The sequence below is a fragment of the Lissotriton vulgaris genome, chromosome 6 (assembly GCF_964263255.1).
Source record: "Lissotriton vulgaris chromosome 6, aLisVul1.2, whole genome shotgun sequence".
NCBI classification, from domain to species: domain Eukaryota; kingdom Metazoa; phylum Chordata; class Amphibia; order Caudata; family Salamandridae; genus Lissotriton; species Lissotriton vulgaris.
The window spans coordinates 1,467,946,849-1,467,966,250 of NC_141694.1; the positions used below are offsets into that span (position 1 = coordinate 1,467,946,849).

The 19,402-nt window shown below is 44.9% G+C and overlaps 1 protein-coding gene across 1 annotated transcript in view; it reads left to right on the forward strand.

Annotated features, from left to right (window-relative positions):
- SPRED2 (sprouty related EVH1 domain containing 2) overlaps positions 1 to 19,402 on the forward strand; it is a 295,818-nt gene that overhangs the window by 235,197 nt on the left and 41,219 nt on the right. The window lies entirely within an intron of this gene.

The following is a 19,402-nucleotide window of genomic DNA, read 5'->3' on the forward strand; positions in this document are numbered from 1 at the left end:
GAGAAATGAAAAGGTTGAAAAAAGAGCAAAAAGATCTAGAAGAGTTAACTCTAGAGCAAGCGACTAAGCAGTTGCAGGCTGACGAGTGTGAAAAAGCCATAGATGTAGCCATTAGAGAGCGTAACTTAGCGATTGACAAGTGCTATCCTGCCTTGCCATCGAAAATGGCTAAGATACTGGAGGATTCTGAAAACGATCCTCTGCTATCTTATCTGTTACGGTCGCCTCCACCGTATGCACAAGGTGCTACGGCTCCGCTAATCCCGAATGTTCAATTGCCGGTTGCTGGACAACCTGGTGTTCTTGTTCCTCAGAATCAAGTTCCTATACCTCCTGTGGTGAATGTAAATGTTCCTACAGCTCCTCCTCTTCCTGCACTGCCCGCTCCTATACCTACCACTGTACCTATTGGTCCTCAAACTATTTTCCTCGATACTCCTACTGTTTCGTCATCTATTCCTACCTCTACTGCGTTCTCTATGTCTGCGAGTGTACTAACTCCACTTTCTGTTCGTCGAAGAATTACTGATTCTGTTACTAATATGCTGTCGCCTATATATAAAACCTTGATTAAGACTCCTACTCCTGACTCTGTTCAGAGACGGAGTCAGCTTCCAAGTACTGAGGAACGGGGAGTTTTAGACTCCACAGCTCTCAGATGGATTACAAAAGTTAGAAGATATAGTACGAAAGATGTGTTAGAGACATTTATGCAATGGGGAGAGCCAACACAGCGATACGTCTTCGACGAGATGTGCTCGTTGTTGCGTGAGGAAATAGAAGAAGACGATGTCGAATCAGATTTGGAAGATTTAATTAAGATTCAGAAAGAGTTTGCTGCTGGAATGATAGTGGGCGATAATATAAAGGAAGCGATGGAACTCATTTTGAGTTTTAGGAATGATCCATCTCTTCGTTCGCCGAGAGATTTAGAGAAAGGTAGAATGAAGCTAAGTCGCCAATATCCTATGAGGGAAGTTCCTCCAATTTGGCGCGAAGCAGTACAACGTGATGATAATGCGGGTATTGCAGCTGCTCCAGCACAGTTCCAAAGAGTATGGATACATATTCCGTGGAAGCGAGCAGAAGTGTTAGCAGTGAAACAGGCCTTGCCAGATCCACGTAAGAATCCAGCCGGATATTACAAGGAATTGACACAGACAGTTGAGGCTTGTATAATGAACTTAGCCGACATTGATATGTTGTTTGGTAATGTAGTTCCACAACCAGTGTGGGCTAAAATTCGTAGAGAGGATCATCAGGCTGCTTTAGGTGGTGATTGGGCAGCTATCACTGCAGCAGATGCACAACAAATAGGTGGTGCGAAACCCGAACCCCTAATTGCTAATCTGCCTGGTAGAATAATAGATTTAATGAAGACTCTGATGCCAGCATTGCGTGTTAATTGGGATAAATTATCCGCATGCAAGCAGAAGAAAGACGAAAGTGTCTCCGACTTCTTCACAAGGTTCGAAGAGACTTTTGTAGATCATAGTGGTCAGGATATGAGCACTGAAGGAGGACAGAGATTGTTTGTCGATAAATTTGTGCATAATTTGTTACCCGAATTATGCAATAAATTGAAAGACTCAGAAAGTGCGTGGGCTGTATCTACGACAGCGCAAATACTTGCGACTGCACAGTACTATGAAAATAGGGATAAAGAGGAAAAGGAGAAATCAGAGAAGAAAACGAAAGATTTAAAGACTAAAGTTCTTTTACAGCAGGCGTATCCGCCTCGCACGAATCAGACTAATATGCAACAGAATTCGTATCAAAAGACAGATTATAATTCGACCAGGCCTCAATACCAGTGGAATCAGTGTGCGTACTGTAAGAAAGAGGGTCACTATAAAAATGATTGTCAGATTTTAGCGCAAAATAATGCGGCAGCAGCTCAGAGAGGTCGTGGTGGTTTTGCACAGAATTCTAAAGGTCGAGGACGAGGTGCTATGCCTCCACAAACTAATGATCGTCCTTCTAATCACTTTGATCAGCGAAATGTACAGTCAGCTCAACAGAATAGATCTCAGCAATATCTTGTTGAGGATTATTGTGAAGTTGAAGAGGGATTTCAACAAAATGGGTACTAGGACAGCCATAGACAGAGAGAGGGAGTAGTATCAGTTCCAGTGGATCAGAGTGGGTCTTATGTCGCAGTAGCAACAACAGGTGTAGTCGAACCGTTTCTGTTGGATACTGGTGCCGCAAAAAGTTCTATCATGCATGCGAAACTCCCTGGCGCACCTTTGTCTGGCTCAACAAATGTTTCCGTAGGTTTTTCAGGCGCCCCTGTGTACAACCCGATATCTGGTCCTTTGTCTATTTCTGTTGGACCGTGTCAATTGAAAGCACCCCTGATTTTGACGACAGGTTGTAATGAAAATCTGCTTGGTTTAGATTTGTTAAAACGACTATATGCGACATTGTACTGTTCTCCGGAAGGAGTACAGCTTACTTTGGGTAAAAGACTCACCTCTCCGATGTACTTGTCAATGGACAAACTCCCGCCGGAGCTACGTTCACTCCCTGATTCTCTTTGGGCGACTGGTCCCAATGATGTAGGTCTACTAGAGATTCCACCGTATGTAGTAACTTTGAAAGCGAATGTGAAATTTCCAAGAATTCCTCAATATAAAATATCGAATGAAGGTGAGCGTGCACTCTTATTGATTGTGCAAGATTTGATTAAAAAAGATGTGGTTGAAGAAACGCGAGGAAATGTCTGTAACAGTCCTGTCTTACCGATTCTGAAGCGAACTGACCCTACAAAGCCTCCAGTTTATAGGTTTGTCATAGACCTTAGAGAAGTTAATAAGATTGTAATTCCGCAGTTTCCTGTAGTGCCAGACATTACTGCTTTGTTAACATTGATTCCTGCTACAGCTACATGGTTCTCAGTCATCGACTTGAAGAATGCCTTTTTCAGCATTCCGATAGCCGAGGAAAGCAGAGATATTTTTGGCTTCTGTTTAGGAGGTCGCAGTTTCAGATTTAAACGCGCTCCACAAGGCTACTGTGAAAGTCCATCTATTTACAGTCAAGCTTTAAAAAGCCAGTTAGATTCTTTTGTCCTTCCTCCAGGTTCTGCCCTAGTACAATACGTAGATGATCTTTTGGTGGCTGCCGATGACAAGGAAACTTGCAAAGCAGCTACAATTTCACTATTGCATCATTTGTCTAATTTGAATCATAAGGTGTCACCTTCCAAAATGCAATACTGCTGCCAAGAAGTAACCTACCTAGGTCACCTCTTGTCAAAGGAGGGAAGGAAGTTGACCCCAGAAAGAATAAAAGCAATTACGCAGATGAGTGTTCCACGCACACAGAGGGAAGTACGTGCCTTTCTAGGTATTACCTCTTACTGTAGGCAATGGATCCCAAATTTTTCACTTTTAGCAAAGCCGTTGGTAGCTTTGACTGGGAAAAATGTTCCGAGTCCGGTGCCATGGTCTGATGAATGTCAAGAGAGTTTTGCTGAATTACGAAAAGCTTTGTGTTCAGCTCCTGTATTGGGCACACCTGATTACAGTAAGCCATTCACGCTCTACGTTCACGAAAGAGAAGGTTGCGCGTTGAGTGTCTTGACACAGAAGTTTGGTGATAAACAACGCCCTTGTGCGTATTTTTCATCAACATTAGATCCGGTAGCTAGAGCATTGCCTAGTTGTTTGAGGGCTACAGCGGCAGCTGCAGCTTCCATTCGACAATCTGCTGGTTTGGTGATGAACAATATGCTAGTGGTCATGGTTCCTCATGCAGTGGACACACTCATGAACCGAACGAAGACACAACACCTTACTAGTGCGAGATTATCTGGTTACGAGCTGACGTTATTAGCGAGTCATATTCAGATCAAAAGATGCAATGTATTGAACCCAGCAACATTGTTGCCGACTGATCAAGAGTCGAGTGATTCTGAGCCACATGACTGTTATTTCAAAACGGAGGAAGAGACAAAAGGTCGTATCGACTTGAGAGATACTCCTCTATCCGACCCAGATGGTACGCTGTATGTGGACGGGTCATGTTTTAAATTGGAGAATGGTGATGTGACTGCTGCCTACGCGGTAACGACTTTGAAGACGATTGTGGAGACTGCAAGAGTGAGTCAGAATTCTGCCCAAGCTGCAGAGTTAATAGCTCTTACGAGAGCGTGTGTTTTAGCTGAGGGAAAGAGAGTGAATGTGTTTACAGATAGTCAGTACGCATTTGGCGTGGCCCATAGTTTTGGCCGGTTGTGGAGAGAAAGGGGTTTCATTACGTCCCATGGGACTAAGATTCAACATGGTCAGCTAGTTAACGACTTGTTAGAATCTCTAACCTTGCCGACTGAAGTTGCGATTGTGAAGTGCAGTGCTCATAAAGCAATCACGGATGATGTTGGTCGGGGAAATGCCTTCGCTGATGAAACCGCTAAACAGACAGCTAGAGACATGATGAGTAGAATGTATGTTGCTACGTCTGCAAGATGGATTGCTGAGTCTGGAATGTGTGAGGACACAATGGAAAGTGTGAAAGAGATTCAGAAAGAAGCGACTGAGGAAGAGAAACGCGTATGGAGAGAAAGTACGGGCAAATTGGACTCGAATGGATGTTGGATCGATTTGACAGAACAGCAGCGTTGGATGTTGCCTGATGCGTATGTGCTTGCAGTAGTGACGATGGCGCATGGAGTGGCGCACATAAGTTCTAAAGGGATATGTAAGATGTTAGCTCCGGTTTGGAAGAATGAGGGAATCAGTAAGTGTGCAGAGAGAGTGGTGAAAAATTGTATGGTGTGCTTGATGCATAATCCTGGCAAGGGAACTCCAACTCCAGCTGGTCATTTTGCTCCTCCTTCCTGTCCCTTTGAAGTAATACAGTTAGACTTCATTCACATGGAACGCTGCAACAATTTAAAATACGTCCTGGTGGTGGTTTGTGCTTTTTCCAGGTGGATAGAAGCATACCCACTAAAGGACAACACTGCTTTATCAACTGCCAAAATTCTTCTCAAAGAATTTTTCCCTAGGTTTGGAATGCCACGGATTGTATGGTCAGATAACGGAAGTGAGTTTATAGGGAAAGTTATGCAGAGTGTGTGTGCTGGTCTAGGATTGAAACAAAAATTTCATAGTGCGAACCATCCCCAGTCTGCTGGTTTAGTCGAGGGTTACAATGGCACCCTCAAGCTTAAAATAGCCAAAATTCAAGCATCCACAGGTTTGGCTTGGCCAGACGCACTTCCTTTGGCCTTGTTATCAACGAGAGCAACAGTGCATTCTAGAATAGGGCTTTCTCCATATGAGATTGTATTTGGCCGCCCGGCAAATGTCTGGGGTGTGCCAAGGCCTAAACAATTCTGCTCCATTGAATATCCTATGTTGATAGACTATCTTTACGACTTGACTGCTAAATTAAGTCTTATTCATCAACAGGTCTTTGATGCTTTGCCAAAACCTCCGGAGAGTCCAGGGCATCAGCTGAAACCCGGCGACCACGTGGTGGTCAGAAATTTTGCGAGGACAAAGAATCTTCAGCCTCGCTACATCGGCCCCTTCCAAATCCTGCTGGCGACGAGGACAGCTGTACGTGTTGCTGGTCGCAAGCACTGGATCCACGCTTCTCACGTAAAGCGTGTTCCACTGCCGCTGCCCTACGACGACTGGGTGAAGAAGGGAATTGGTGCCTCCGAAGCTGAAACAACTCCGAAATTTGTCCCTTTCAGCGATGCCGATTTGATTTCTGACACTTTGAAACGTGACTCTCCTCTTGAAAAGACTGCTTTGAACATTGAAAATTTGTCTCCAGCATCAGAAGAAACTTTGCCATCTGCGAACGTAAACTCTGCAACAGCTGCTAGTGATACACTATTTTCCGATCAGACAGTACCAGCGAAGCAGAAATACAACCTTAGAAGCCATAAAAAGGACTAATAAAGCAGGCAACTGCATATTGTGATTTTGATATTTATATACATTGGACTTTTTTGCTTTTCAGCCAGGAAGTTTGCTATTGTTTATTGTTTTTAATAAATTGCCTTGCCGTCTGGGTAGCCGTAGGGTCGTGGCTGTGTGCCTAGTTTGAATTTGCAGGGGTCTGACACAAGGTCGATCTTTCTGTTGGTTCTGGGAACTCCCAGGGCTGACAGAGGCATTTTCATCTACGTACACATCATCAGTGGTCGCGAGCGGATTGTAGAAGATGGAACTTCCTGCGCTGCAACGAGAAAATGTGATTTACGTTCGCAGAAACAGACTAAATAGAATTCTTCATAGCAAATGTTTCTTGATGCAATGTGCCATTACATTTTTGATTGTTTTAGCAACACTGGTGGGTGGAATTGTCATTAGCATAAATTTGATTTTTGTGCCAGTATCTACAGTACCTCCCCTTGATCCTGCTATTTCTACTGTTTCTTCTATACACTCTTTTCACTCGTTTCCGGAACATGAGCAAGCTCGACGCTCAGAATTCATTAATAATACTTTTGTACAGCTCTTGCACCAACACCAACTGGTAGTTAACACGACAGACTGTTGGGTGTGTGGCTTGATACCTCACACTATGGATAAAGGTATTCCCTATCTGGTTTTGCCTTTCAGCTACAATGGATCATTTCAGGCCCTTCAAACCATCTTTGCTTATGCTCTTGAGACCTATCCTCCACGTCCACCACGTTCCACTAAATATAACTCTGCCAACAAAGCTTTAGTCCAGGGAATTATTGACATGGTCAAAGACGTCAATAATACTCCATCTTACCCTAGAGACGAATTGCGAGTATATTTAAGTTGGAATACTTCAGAGTATCGCCTTAGTTTAGGAGAAAGCAAGCGTAAAAGCTCAACTCCAATCTGGGTCGTACCTCACCGAGGTCAGGTCTGTTTGCAAGGTAATGGGAGAAATCCGAGAGCTCAGCTAGGGAGGAGTGAGTGCGTAGAGACTTATGTGTTTCCGGCTAACTCTTCCCCTGCCTTTCTTACTGCTAGGGGTACCTATTTCATTTGTCGAGACAGAGCTTATACATGGTTGCCTGCCGACTTCTCAGGATCATGTTATATTGCTCGATTATTGCCTCCGACATACACTGCTTCACCTGATTACCACAGAACAAGAGTAGCGAGAGGTGTCTTCAGCAAGGAAGATACCGCTGGTCAGGAAGCTGGAGACTTCTTCAAAGGCTTCCTTCCGTTCTGGGGGCCTATGGCCAATAGTAGAAACATACGTCAGCTAACACGGGTAGTTGAATCTACTATTACCGAAACTGCTGGTGCCCTTAGCAATCTGACAGCTGAGCTTCAGGCGGATAGGCTCATGACATTGCAGAACCGTATGGTTCTAGATGTTATACTTGCAGATCGAGGTGGGGTATGCAGAATGATCCAATCGAGCTGCTGTGTCTTTATTCCTAATAATGCTCCAACAGTTTACGAGGCGATCTCTAAGTTGCACAAGATTTCGGACTCCATACATGTAGATGAGGGAAACTGGTCCTTTATGGAGTGGGTTTGGACTCTGATCTCAGCGTGGGGATGGAAGGTTCTAATGGTCATTGGTGTCATCTTGATATTACTATTCTCATGTTGTCTGATTATCCAGTGTGGTCCTGCTCTGTGTAGTCTTTGTGCTACAACCTGTTTTAGGAAACCACCTGCGTTTGGAGAAAAGACACGAGAAAGGATGATGATACAACAGCATGTCACTGACCTGATGAGCATAGAACTAGATTCAGACATAGATTGAGTAATTGCCTATGTAAGGGCAAAAGGAGGGTCTGAGGTTCCGTGACGGTTCCGTGACGACTTGAACCCGTGTTTTTAAGTTTGTCGGAAATACATAAAAATGGTATCAGTGAACCGCAAATGATCCATTTAGTATATCCTAGTGTTTTCGCTACGCTACGAGCAAGAGCACTCCTTCCACTGACACATTTCTGATATACACACGGCATCCATCTTAGATCATGGCCACCATTTTGTGGTTCCTTGCCCTCACATATGCAATAGCCTCTGATCATTTCATTCACTTCACTTTGATTAAGGACACGTAGCCTTAGCCGGAGATTCACCTCTTACATGACACGTGCACCTTAAACCAGATCACGCTGAAGCTGCATGACTCGACAAAGGCTGCCTCCTCTGCCCGAGGCCAGCCCACCTGAACTGGTTTTCCTGTCCATTGTACCTGATCATGATTAGGCGGCCGAAGCCGGTAGCCTTGCCCATTTACAACCCACAAACATCTCTTATCCCGCTTTTCTATCTTCTGCACCTGGCTCTGCTCCTTTCCTTCTGGGCCTTTATTAGGGGGAGGTAACGAACTTTACGATGAGGCGGTCCGGGTCTTGAATACAATATTGACAAGGGATTGTGATGGACTGGTGGGAACCCCTCTTCGTGATGTTTGGTATCAGATATTATCGACAGTTCCTGTGTAACGCCAAATATTTATTGTTTAGAGACACAAAGGTTTGGGAATGTACCGACATGTGAAATATTTGCCTAGAGCACAATTTTTAGTATATAAGGAGCAACCCACTTTGTACAAATCGAACAGTCTCCTAGATTCTGCCCGTGTGTAGATTCTGTGACTTCTGTGTCCCTGCAGTAATAAACCTTTGGTCTTTGACGCCACCATCGAGAAGCCCGTGTTTCTGTTCATTTGTGCACCAAGGCAGGTGGGACTCCGGGGTCTTTGGGTGTTGTACCCTGACACCTCTGGACGGAACCAAAAAGTCCAGAACTCCAAGGCTCAGTACGCATAAGAGGGTCGGCCAGGGGGTTTGGGGGGACAGAGGGGTGAACACATGTAGACAGGCAACCCAGCTTACTGGGGATGGACACATCACACGGCCAAGCGACCAGCCACCACCGAAAGGCACACCGCAATTTCTTCCTTCAGCCATAAGTCCCCCACAGTGAGCACAAGGCAAGCGACGAGAAGTGTTTACTTTTGTCCTCTGAGGGGGCTGCGCTGTCACTGCGGGGGCGCGGCGCGGACAGCCGGCATCAATCGTGCACCTTGCGCTAGTCCCAGCCCCTCGTCACCACCTGTGCAGGTAGAGAAAGAAAGCCTCGTTTAGGACTCAACACACAGAGGGCGGCACAGCTCAAACAGTCTGCATAACATGAGAGGAGGGAGGGGGCGTGCAGGCATCGCCGAGGAGGGATTCTTTACCTAACGTCCTCGTGAAGCAAAGAGAGCAGATGAATGCACGAGACAAGATGAGGACCCCTCCCACACACATACACGCCACTTCCACCCACCCAGAGAGAACGTCTGACCGAGTGCCCGCGCTGCAGCAACCTCTGAGATCACCCTCAAGACACAGGATAGAACCGACAACTGCTTCCCAATACTGAAAGCTGCCCCCCCCCTCCCCCGCAGTGCCTTGTAGAGCCGCTGCCCCGTTGCCGTTCTACCCGCTATTCGAAATTGGAATGTATTTCGTAACAGAGAAAAGGTACTCAGAAACTGTTTTGGGTCTAATCCAGCGCATAGAAACGGTGGGCGCTATATACACACCAAACTATTGCCATTGGAATTATTAGTATCATCATTATTAGAGTTATTATCAGTTGTGTTGACGGAAAAGACACATTGGAGAGTTGTTTGGCCTTTTAATATCGCAGGTTCACCTTTACTGCTATTTAAGCTAATGCCCTTATAGGTGAAAAGTACCGTGAGCCTCGTGCTTGCCTGCCCAACTTTGCTGCCCTCTGGCCAGATGTTAAGCGTGGCACCTCCCGCCTGTCCTGGCTTTCCACCTGCATGCTGGGAGTTCTGAGCCTATATAGTCAAGATTAAGAAAGAAACGCAACCCCCAGCGCGCAAGATGCGCTTGAACAAAAAAACAGGGCTTTCTCAAGGTGCCACCCCACATGCTTCCGCGCTGCATTTTTTAATTCAGGGATAAACTGTTCCAGTTTCATCTTTTATAAAAATTGGGAGAGCTTGGTAACAACAGTGCTAAACCCTGGGGGTCTGTATTTTTCGGTTTATGTACAACTGTCTGCCACACAACTGCCGGGACATGCTCTCCTCCTGCGCCCAGCGCAGAAACACACTGTGCAGCAGCGCACGGCGCTAATTATCCGTCTTTCCCTCCGTGACAAGCTGAAGTGTCTGAGTTAAGTGCCCGGAAGGGACGCGGACATTGGCAATAAGATAAATACACACTAAACTCTGACAGTCCGGCTGCCGGACTCCCCACGTTCGGCAGCTCGGAAGAGTGAGGTGCCATCTGAGGACAGGAAGGTGCCAGTTTTCGTGCTCCTGTTGCCTGCTTGTGCCTCCGTTTTCGTGCCCCCGTTGCCTGCTTGTGCCTCCGTTTTCGTGCCCCTGTTGCGTGTGCCCCTGTTGCCTGCTTGTGCCTCTGTGTGCCCCTGTTGCCTGCTTGTGCCTCTGTGTGCCCCTGTTGCCTGCTTGTGCCTCTGTGTGCCCCTGTTGCCTGCTTGTGCCTCTGTGTGCCCCTGTTGCCTGCTTGTGCCTCTGTGTGCCCCTGTTGCCTGCTTGTGCCTCTGTGTGCCCCTGTTGCCTGCTTGTGCCTCTGTGTGCCCCTGTTGCCTGCTTGTGCCTCCGTGTCCCCCTGTTGCCTGCTTGTGCTGTGTGGGTGTGTGTGGAGGGCTCTGTGTGGCTGTGTGTGTAGGAAGCTTTGTGTGGCTGTGTGTGTGGGGGGCTCTGTGTAGCTGTGTGTGTGGGGGGCTCTAAGTGGCTGTGTGTGGGGGGCTCTGTGTGGGGGTGTGTGTGGGGGGGCTCTGTGTGTGTTTGTGTGTCATTTGCGATAGATAAAGCTAGTGGCATTGTAAATGACAATGCCATTTATTTATGTTAAAAAAAACATAAATAAAAATAATGTCAAGAGCAATGCCAATAGCTCTAACTTTAACAAAGGCAAAACCATTGCATTGTAAATGCTTGTTGCTTACTTTCTTGAAGGTCTCCACCCATATTTTTGTTATCTCAGACCTGTGTAAAGCTCCAATTTATGGCTGCTCATGATATTCCCCTGCTGTGCTGAGAAATCGTAAATGCCATTCTTCGTGACGAGCTGGGCTCGTCATCAGTGTAGCAGCAGGCTACTTCATGACGAGCCCAGCTCGTCATGAGCCTGGAAGGGGTTAATATGGGCGCCTTTGCACATAAAAATGAAAGACTGAAGTTCGTGATTGGTACTGCACTAATTACATTTCAATGATTTCTCCAGAATTCAGACCTCTAAGTAGGTAAAACCGTGTCCTTATTGGATTCATTAATTTCACTTAGAAATTCTCTCCACTCAAATAAGAGCCACAAGACGTTATTCAGAGGGCAGGCGAAGTAGAGAGCATGTTTGGGACTTTATTTGCAACTTTTCTTGTACTATGCAGAATCCCACCGATGGCATTTGAACACTCAGATGTAACCTCAACCACAGCATAGCTCCCCCTAAAATAAACCATGGTCATAAGAGTACTTATTTATTTTGTTCCTCCCCATATCCTCTCCTTCCCTTTCATGTGGAGTATGTTGGACTGCATTCCTTCGTGTTTGTTCTCCCCTCTTTGCAGTATTCTTTGCGCGAAATACGAGAGAAAACTGCATGTAGATGTAAATGAAATTGGTAGGGTGTTTTCTAGTGCAACCTTCCTTTTAGGAGACAGCACAGGTCCCCCGAGCTTGAGTGAGTCTCCCTGATGAACAGTTGGCTCACCTCTGCATATAGGGTCACTGGTCCTTGGAGAAAAGCATTCCATACACCACACACACTTTTACATTTTTCAAAAAGTCAAGAATACAAAGGGACAAAAGCCTGCATGTATGCATATTGTCTGACATAAATGTGTTCCAAATAGCATTCAGATAAAATACTGCCCCATTGGAGTTAATAATAAAAAAATCTACTCCCAACAGGTCAAGATATTTATTTGTAAAGGAGGTTCAGAATTCGATGTTTGTCTGTGGGTATTTTCCTGTATACAATACTCTGTCTTGCAAAGTTTCCATCCCCATTAAAATTTGCCATAAGAGCATACAAGAATATACAAAAGCGAAGCGTAAGTTGAAGTTGTCTGTATATGGGATAGAATTCTACTTTGATATTGTCTGCTGCTCCAATTCAAAACGATCTAGGACAAACCCAGAGAAATGCAATGTTTCTATACAGTACAGCACCTTTTTCGGCTTAAGCCTGCGCGTGCATGCTGAAGCGCATTCGACTCGCTTGCGAGACACTGTTGTATACAGAATGGTCTTGGAGCCTGCCCATTGCTTTACAATTTGTTGACTTCACGTCTCTCTTCTTTACAGCCGCCTTATTTAATTGGCCATTGATGGGCGAAACTTCACTTCCGATCATTGGCGTGGAGCAGGGACCAAGCACAGATTGATTCAAGCAAATCTGTGCAAGTCCGCTGCTCCACACATGATTGAGGTACTTCAGCACTTGGACAAAAAACTGCCCGCTGCAAAAAAAACATAAGCAGGACAAGAGAACTTGAGCCCCCTGGGGATGAGGGCCATTTTACAATGGGAAAGTTTCACTTCTGTAAAACAGTGAAGGCTTTTCCTATATATTTCATACCTGCCAAATTGAATAACTTTCACCGTGTGAGGAGGGGGCGGGCCCCTTGCAGAAGGCAAGGCCTTGTGCACTTCTGAACACCACTTTGTCCCCAATCCCCCTCCTCGCAAAAAAAACAAGCACTGGCATAGCCAATACGTCTCGCCTTTGGGACCTTATAAGTGTTTAGCCATGCAACAGTTGATGTTGTTGCACCAAGGATATTGTACTGCATAACTAAATACTTATAAGGTTCCAAAGGCAAGACCTTTTGGCTATGCCAATGCTTGTTTCTTGTTATATGTGATGTTGGCCTTTCTGCTCACTCAGGCGGCTGCTTGTTCACTAACTAGCGAGCAGGTTAAATGCGTGAACTGTCATTGAAAAGAGTTTAAACCCTCTAAACAGGTGTTTATTTGAGTCTTTTGAGTGCAGACTCTTAACAGTAAATGCCAGAGGATAACTAATTAATAAGGGAAAAAGCAAACATACCTGAAACGAAAGAAACACTTTCTTCGTGCTTTTTTTGCAGCTGTTCCAGAGGCTGCTGCTGCTTTTCTTATCACGTGAACAGCTGCTCCTCCTGCTTCAGTGGAATATATATTTTTAAATGTAACCATGAGATTTTCTGTACTGATCCGAGTGTGCGTGGGACATTAATAAATCAACATCACATTTGAAGTAGGAAGACTACATAACGTAATGACTGTCGGGGCATCAGGGTTCCAGTCTGGTCGTTTACCAAATCATCTATTCTGAGAGTTGTAGTTTTTCTCGGATTTATTTAGCGATACATTTTCAATAATTGTTCTGCTGTATATGAGCGCGATCTGAACACCCATCTTGGAACCGGCAGTGTCATTGTAGGGATGCCTGAGCCGGACAGCCATGGTGATGGATATGAAACTTGGTTGTCTATTACAAGAGTGCTTCATCTAGTCTGGTTTTGTCTTTTGCGTTCTTGTAACATGGCTGGCGAGCGCCTGTGTCTTCTACAGCCCCGGAAGGGAAACGACTCTTGGTGCTAAGTGCTCATTGTCATGTGACCTCTTCACCCAGTATTTGTACTTTAAGCAGTGGGATTTTTCATTCTGGGACTTGTAGTTTCATCTTTTCAGGCAGGTGTCTTTTAATTTAGTTTGTACTACACGTTTCCTTTAAATTACATAAGGCATCTATATTTATTTGGCATGGGGAGAATGGTTCAGTCCACCATATCAGGGGCCCAAGAGTCTCAGCACCCTTCTGGCACAAAGCCAAGATTAGCTTCAGGTGTTACGTTTGTGATTTGAGACTACATAGCAAAAAAGTCTAACCCCTATACCTTGTAGGTCAGTCTGCCTCTTGACTCTGGCATTAAATGAGAGAGTGAGAGGAAAGACATGAGGAAAGTGATGTGAGAAAAATGTGGAAATAACAAATTAGTATGTAATAAGAGCAGGGCTACTGGAATTATGTGATTTTGCAGCTGCTGTGTTTTCTGCGTATTTATGGATTTCCCAGATTTTTGTTTTTGTTGCTTGTGGTAGAGTGGGTGTGAGTTATCTACACCCTCCACGTTGCACACCCTCCCTCCAACCAGCAATAACAATTAAAAATGCTTTGACGCTGCCAACTCTTTTTAAAACGCCTTCAGCTGTTCTGCTTTGCAGCATGGCTAAAAAAACATTGACACGGCCAGTAGTTCATATAGGCTTAACCTATTGGCTTCGCCAATGCTTGTTGTAGCTTGTCTACTAATCGGTTTTAGCTGTCTGTTGTTGAAGACCTATTTGGTTACAGTACCAAGTGGGCATTTGAGCAGCCAATTGCTTACCATTGGTTGGCTTCCATCTCCGTCATTTGCTGCTTATCTAGTGGCTTTCCTTCTTGTGTTTGTCCTCCTCAGGGGCATGGCTACTTTACTTTCCTAGTGCATGTATTTTCTTGCTCTCTCCCAATGTGCTACCCTCTCCACATTCCAGCCCCCATGGCTATCCATACTCCACACCCCCTGACCCTCAATCTTGTCAGTTGCTCCCCCTGCCCTTCCCCAATGCATGTTTTTTGGGGGAGGGGGGGCTTTCTTTTTAGGTCGGGCCTGGGCAGCACATGCGCTGCTCTGTGAGTCATGCTGTAATCTAGATTGTGGCTTGAAGTACCTCCCATCTTTTCCATTCTTTCTTGTTCGTGCCCTTCATAAGGGCATGCTGTATTGGTCTCGCCTTCTTGTGTTTCAAACCCTCCCAGGAGACTGCCCCTGTTACACATGGTCTTCATGTTTCGGTCGGCATTTGCATTGCTGGTTTAATTATTGTTTTACTTCGGAGGCCATGCGCCTTTTAACAATGTGCCTACTTTCATTTTCACCATTGCATCTCGTTTCCTGCTCATGGCAGCCTGATCGCCCTATGCCTTCTGTCCCTTCACCCCGCACAACGTCCTCCGAGATCAATGCTTGTATTTTAAGTAATTTTTAAAATCACACGATGTTGACGCAACGCCGAGACTCGCACTCCTGAGTCGGCAGCTCTGAATGTACGCCCTTCACAGAATGTTTGGTGCTGTTTAATTGCTGTTTTTTAAATGTTGCCAGATGGAGTAATTTATAAACTCCAGTGCTGTTCAAGTCGCACTGTGTGCCATCTCTCCCCCCCCCCACCCCCCTTCACCGCTTTCATTTTCACCATTGCATCTTGTTTTATGCTTGACCTGTGCCATCTCTCCCTAACCCACACCCACCACCGCTCCAAGATTGCTGCTTATAATTCAAAAGATGTTCCCAAAATCACAGGACACCTCTTGCTCATAAACGACTCAGCACCCTGAAAGCTCCGGGGACACACAATATGCTGCATTACTAAATACTTATAAGGTCCCAAAGGCGAGACCTATTGCATTGCAAATGCTTCTTTCATTTAAAGTACCCCACCTGGCTCCTCTATTGGTTCCCTGCCCTTCATTACCCTCCTTTGCACCTGCTGCTTGATGGTGTTTGCTTGCTCCTCTCTCATTCTGTGCCCTGCTCCACAGTGGCTCGCCTGACCCTCCCTGTCGTATTGTGGTGTTTTTGTTTTTTTATTACTTTTTTTTCTTGGACCCAGCAGCTGTAATTTGTTTCCAGTCAACTCCTTTCCAAATAATGTGCTTTTGTGTACCTTTTGGGTATCCACTATCCAGAAACCCCAAATGAAAAACGAAAAAATGACCATCACAGCATCAGGATGCATATGTTTGCACGTGTGCTGACCGACCTACTGGCTTTTTCAGTGCTTGTATTCACAGTATAATGACTCTTCCTCTGCTTCCACCAGTTTCCTTCAGTTGAAGGCAGCATAGGCCCAGCTGCATATTAGAAATCTGTCTAGTGGGTATGTTACTATGCTATTGATGATTGTTGTGCTAGATTAAACTGAGCTAAGGATTGTGTCCCTTTTACTTTGCATTGAGCAAGCGATAGCTGAGAGCATGTTTGCTGTATTTTAAAAACATGATGTCCCGAGTGTTGCATTTGGAAAATCACTGCAGAATCACTGGTCAAGCATTGCAGATCCTGTATTCTTATTATGTTACTGGAAGAAACAAAGCCCCCTTTCATTTTACAAATCGGATTGGTTTAAAAAAAAAACCCTGTTAAAATCTTGGCTAAAATAATGTCACTTGTTTTGATGTGCATTTCTAAACATGTTCTAGAACGAATGTTCTCGCATTGTATCACTGTTCCATTGCACCATAGTAATCCATTTTCTAGCTAGCCTTGTATCCCCCCTTTCCCAGTCGATTCGACATTTGAAGGGCCACTACAGGTTATTTATCTGTCTCCCCAAGAGTTAACACGACTCTGCTTGGCAGACAGTTCCCAACAGTGTGACCCTACTGATGGTGTCCGCTAACCCAACACCAGGCTGTGGTAAACTGATGGTTAATGGGATGCTGTGACAGTAACGAGTTGCTGAGACCTTTTTACCTGGTCTCCTTGTGAACGCATATGTTGAGCATTTACTTTCCCCCTATAGCTAGAAACATTTCTCTCCACTTTGTGAATGTAGTGAGTTTAGTTCTGTGTGATGCACGTTGTGTTTGTGTGGTGCACGTTGTGTTTGTGTGGTGCACGTTTTGTGTTTGTGTGGTGCACGTTTTGTGTTTGTGTGATACTTGGCTGTGTGTGCATGTGCTGTGTGGATGGGTCTTGCCCTAGTGCTCAATTGATGCATGTTACCTGACAGTTCCCCCAACAAGTTCACAGGCTAGGAGAGATACCTGACCAGGACACTCCTTTTGCTGTTTCATCCCTCACACACATTTTCACCTAGGCTTGCCCTATAGAGAAGCGGAACTGTTTAGACAGCTCAAAGAACTGAGCCTGTTACAAGTCTGCACAAAGGTTTGAGGTTCATGAGCATGTAGGGACCATCAAAGTACTGTGCCTGTTGATGAGCCTGCGTTGTTCCTTGACTCATCTGACTTCATTGGAGTCTGTATCATCCTGCTTTCTGCCCAGCAGAAACCCAAGGCTTTCCTGTTTAACTGTAGGCCATAGAATAGTGTTCCGTTGGCTAAAGGTAAAATAATTTATATTTTTAGAGCTGTTTTAAGTCTCCTTGTCCCTTATAGTTGTAGAGACGTCTGGGCTTTAAGGTGCAATACAACTGCGCCTACATCCTAGTTTTCCACTTACTGGGAGAAGATGTGTGATGCGTCCAGTGGATGTCACCTGCAACCAGCTATTCAAGATCTACGAACCTCTGAAATGTTGAACTTTTGTGTGGTCTACTGCGGTGCTTATTCTATTCCAGGGGCTATAGCTCCCCAGTTTGGACACATTCCTTGGGGTCCCTCTGGACCGGTGTCCATCACCCACGTCTATGAGCCACCCTGTTGGCTCCTTTTTTGAACACTAACTTTTGACTCTGAAACCAGTTATCTGGAACGCTAAAACTGGCTTCTTTTGAGGGTTGGAATCCAGGTTCACCTGGGGGTTGTGGGTTTCCTGGTGTTACGGGCTTTCAAAACTTTGTAAAGGTTCTCAGCCACTTGAAGTTATTGAGCTGTCCTTCCTTTCTTCTACGACAGCTGAAAAACTAGGGTGAAGGGCAGCAGTATCATGGCACAGAATTGGAATGTAATAATATTCGAGGCATTCAGAAATCTATTGTAAGCAACAGTACTGACCACGGATAGTAGACCTCTGGTTGGACCAGAACACAAGAGAAGGGTCTCACACATGTTTTTAGAAAGCCTGTCACCGGACGTAAACATCTTTGTCAATGTTTTTGGTTAACTCGTTTCCTGACATGAAAAGTTTTCTTCTCCTTTGGTCATCTCGACTTATCGCGGTTTAGGTTTGAAGTCAAACTTAAAAGCATATGAATTAAATTCCTCCCACTTTACGACTGTGGAAAGGGTGGTTACCATTTCCTGAGGGATGAAGTACTGTAAACGTCTCGGGGGCATGCACCCAGTCAAATAATCTTATTGCTCAAACGTCTCCTTTGTCGTAACAAGAAAAGGATGTGCGCAGCAGCAAGACATTTGTAACTTGTTTATGCAACATTAAAACTAGAACAGAGGCCCGCAGTGTAAATCAACTTCTACAAAATGCATGTTTTTAATTTGTAAAATATAACGAACGGCATGCATTTGACACTGGTAAAACGTGCACAAAGATTTCAGAATGACTGACCTAAAACAAATAAGATGCTAACCCAGTAACGACATCCCCTGTACACAGGGTCGGATTGGTAAGGCGGGCACTCGGGCAATGGCGGAGGCTCCGGTGTCGAAGTTTTAGCTGTGGGCAGCTTTTTCGCAGCCTGGGGGTCGATTTGGGCTGTGTCTGGTGTGTTGTGTTCAGATGTAGCCAGCGGAACGGTGGGTGCCCGAGTGGCCTTTCTGGAAGCAGATGGGCATCCATTACCTCCCTTTTCTCAACAGGCGGAGGTGTCACTCCCTTTCTCTCGCTGGCCCGGCCAGTTATGTTGGAGACATTTGTGTAACGTATTGTTTTTTCCATTAGTACATTTGCAGCACCATTGCAGTTAGATTATCTTCACTTCAGGGAATTAATTACTTTTGTTTACTACATTTTACAAGCATTACCCACACGCCGCGCAATAGCCCACGGGCACCCTGCGAATGTTTTTACCCGGAAGAACATTCACCTAACCCTACAGCTTGGGGTAGTCGGAGATGCACTGTGTGGAAATATTATTTGTAGGACATCCCTCCCCCAGTAATTAATTGCAGAAATGAGGGCATAATTAAAAAGGGAAAGGGGAGAGAGCTACAATAGTATATGTGGTTTGTTGATCTATTTTAAGAAAGGTACATAAAATTAAGCTCAGATTTCCTGAAAATACATGAAGATGAAACTTGAATTTGACCTAGGTTGCAATGCTATTGCCTTTACCATTGTGCCACACATTTGTTTATTGAAAACGCCGTCAACTTAGAACTCAACTACCACTCCAAAACTAACCATTTTTTTCTGACTAAATATTTCACTTTACCTCTAGTGGATCTTTTAACCGTTGGCCATTATGCTTGTAAGTCGTTAGGAAAGTTAAATACAGGGTATTATCTGTTCCAAGAAATCGAGAAGGTTGTGCCATAACGCATAGTAATTGTAATTATTGTCTCCACTTTGGTCGGGTACCCTCATTTCAATTCATGAGGTTATTCTTTATTATGTTATTAAGGTTTACTTTCCTCATTTTCAGCTGCTGATGTGACCTTCTAGCTGTATATAGTTCCAAGATTACCTTCGCAGACCGGAGTCTAATTCTGCTTTTGAAGATGTATGACGGGTTCTTTTATTTTATCGGTTAGGTGATTCAGTCTTAGTCATTGAGCTGTAGGTGATCTGTTGGATGTTATTGTGTGCCTTATCATAATGTA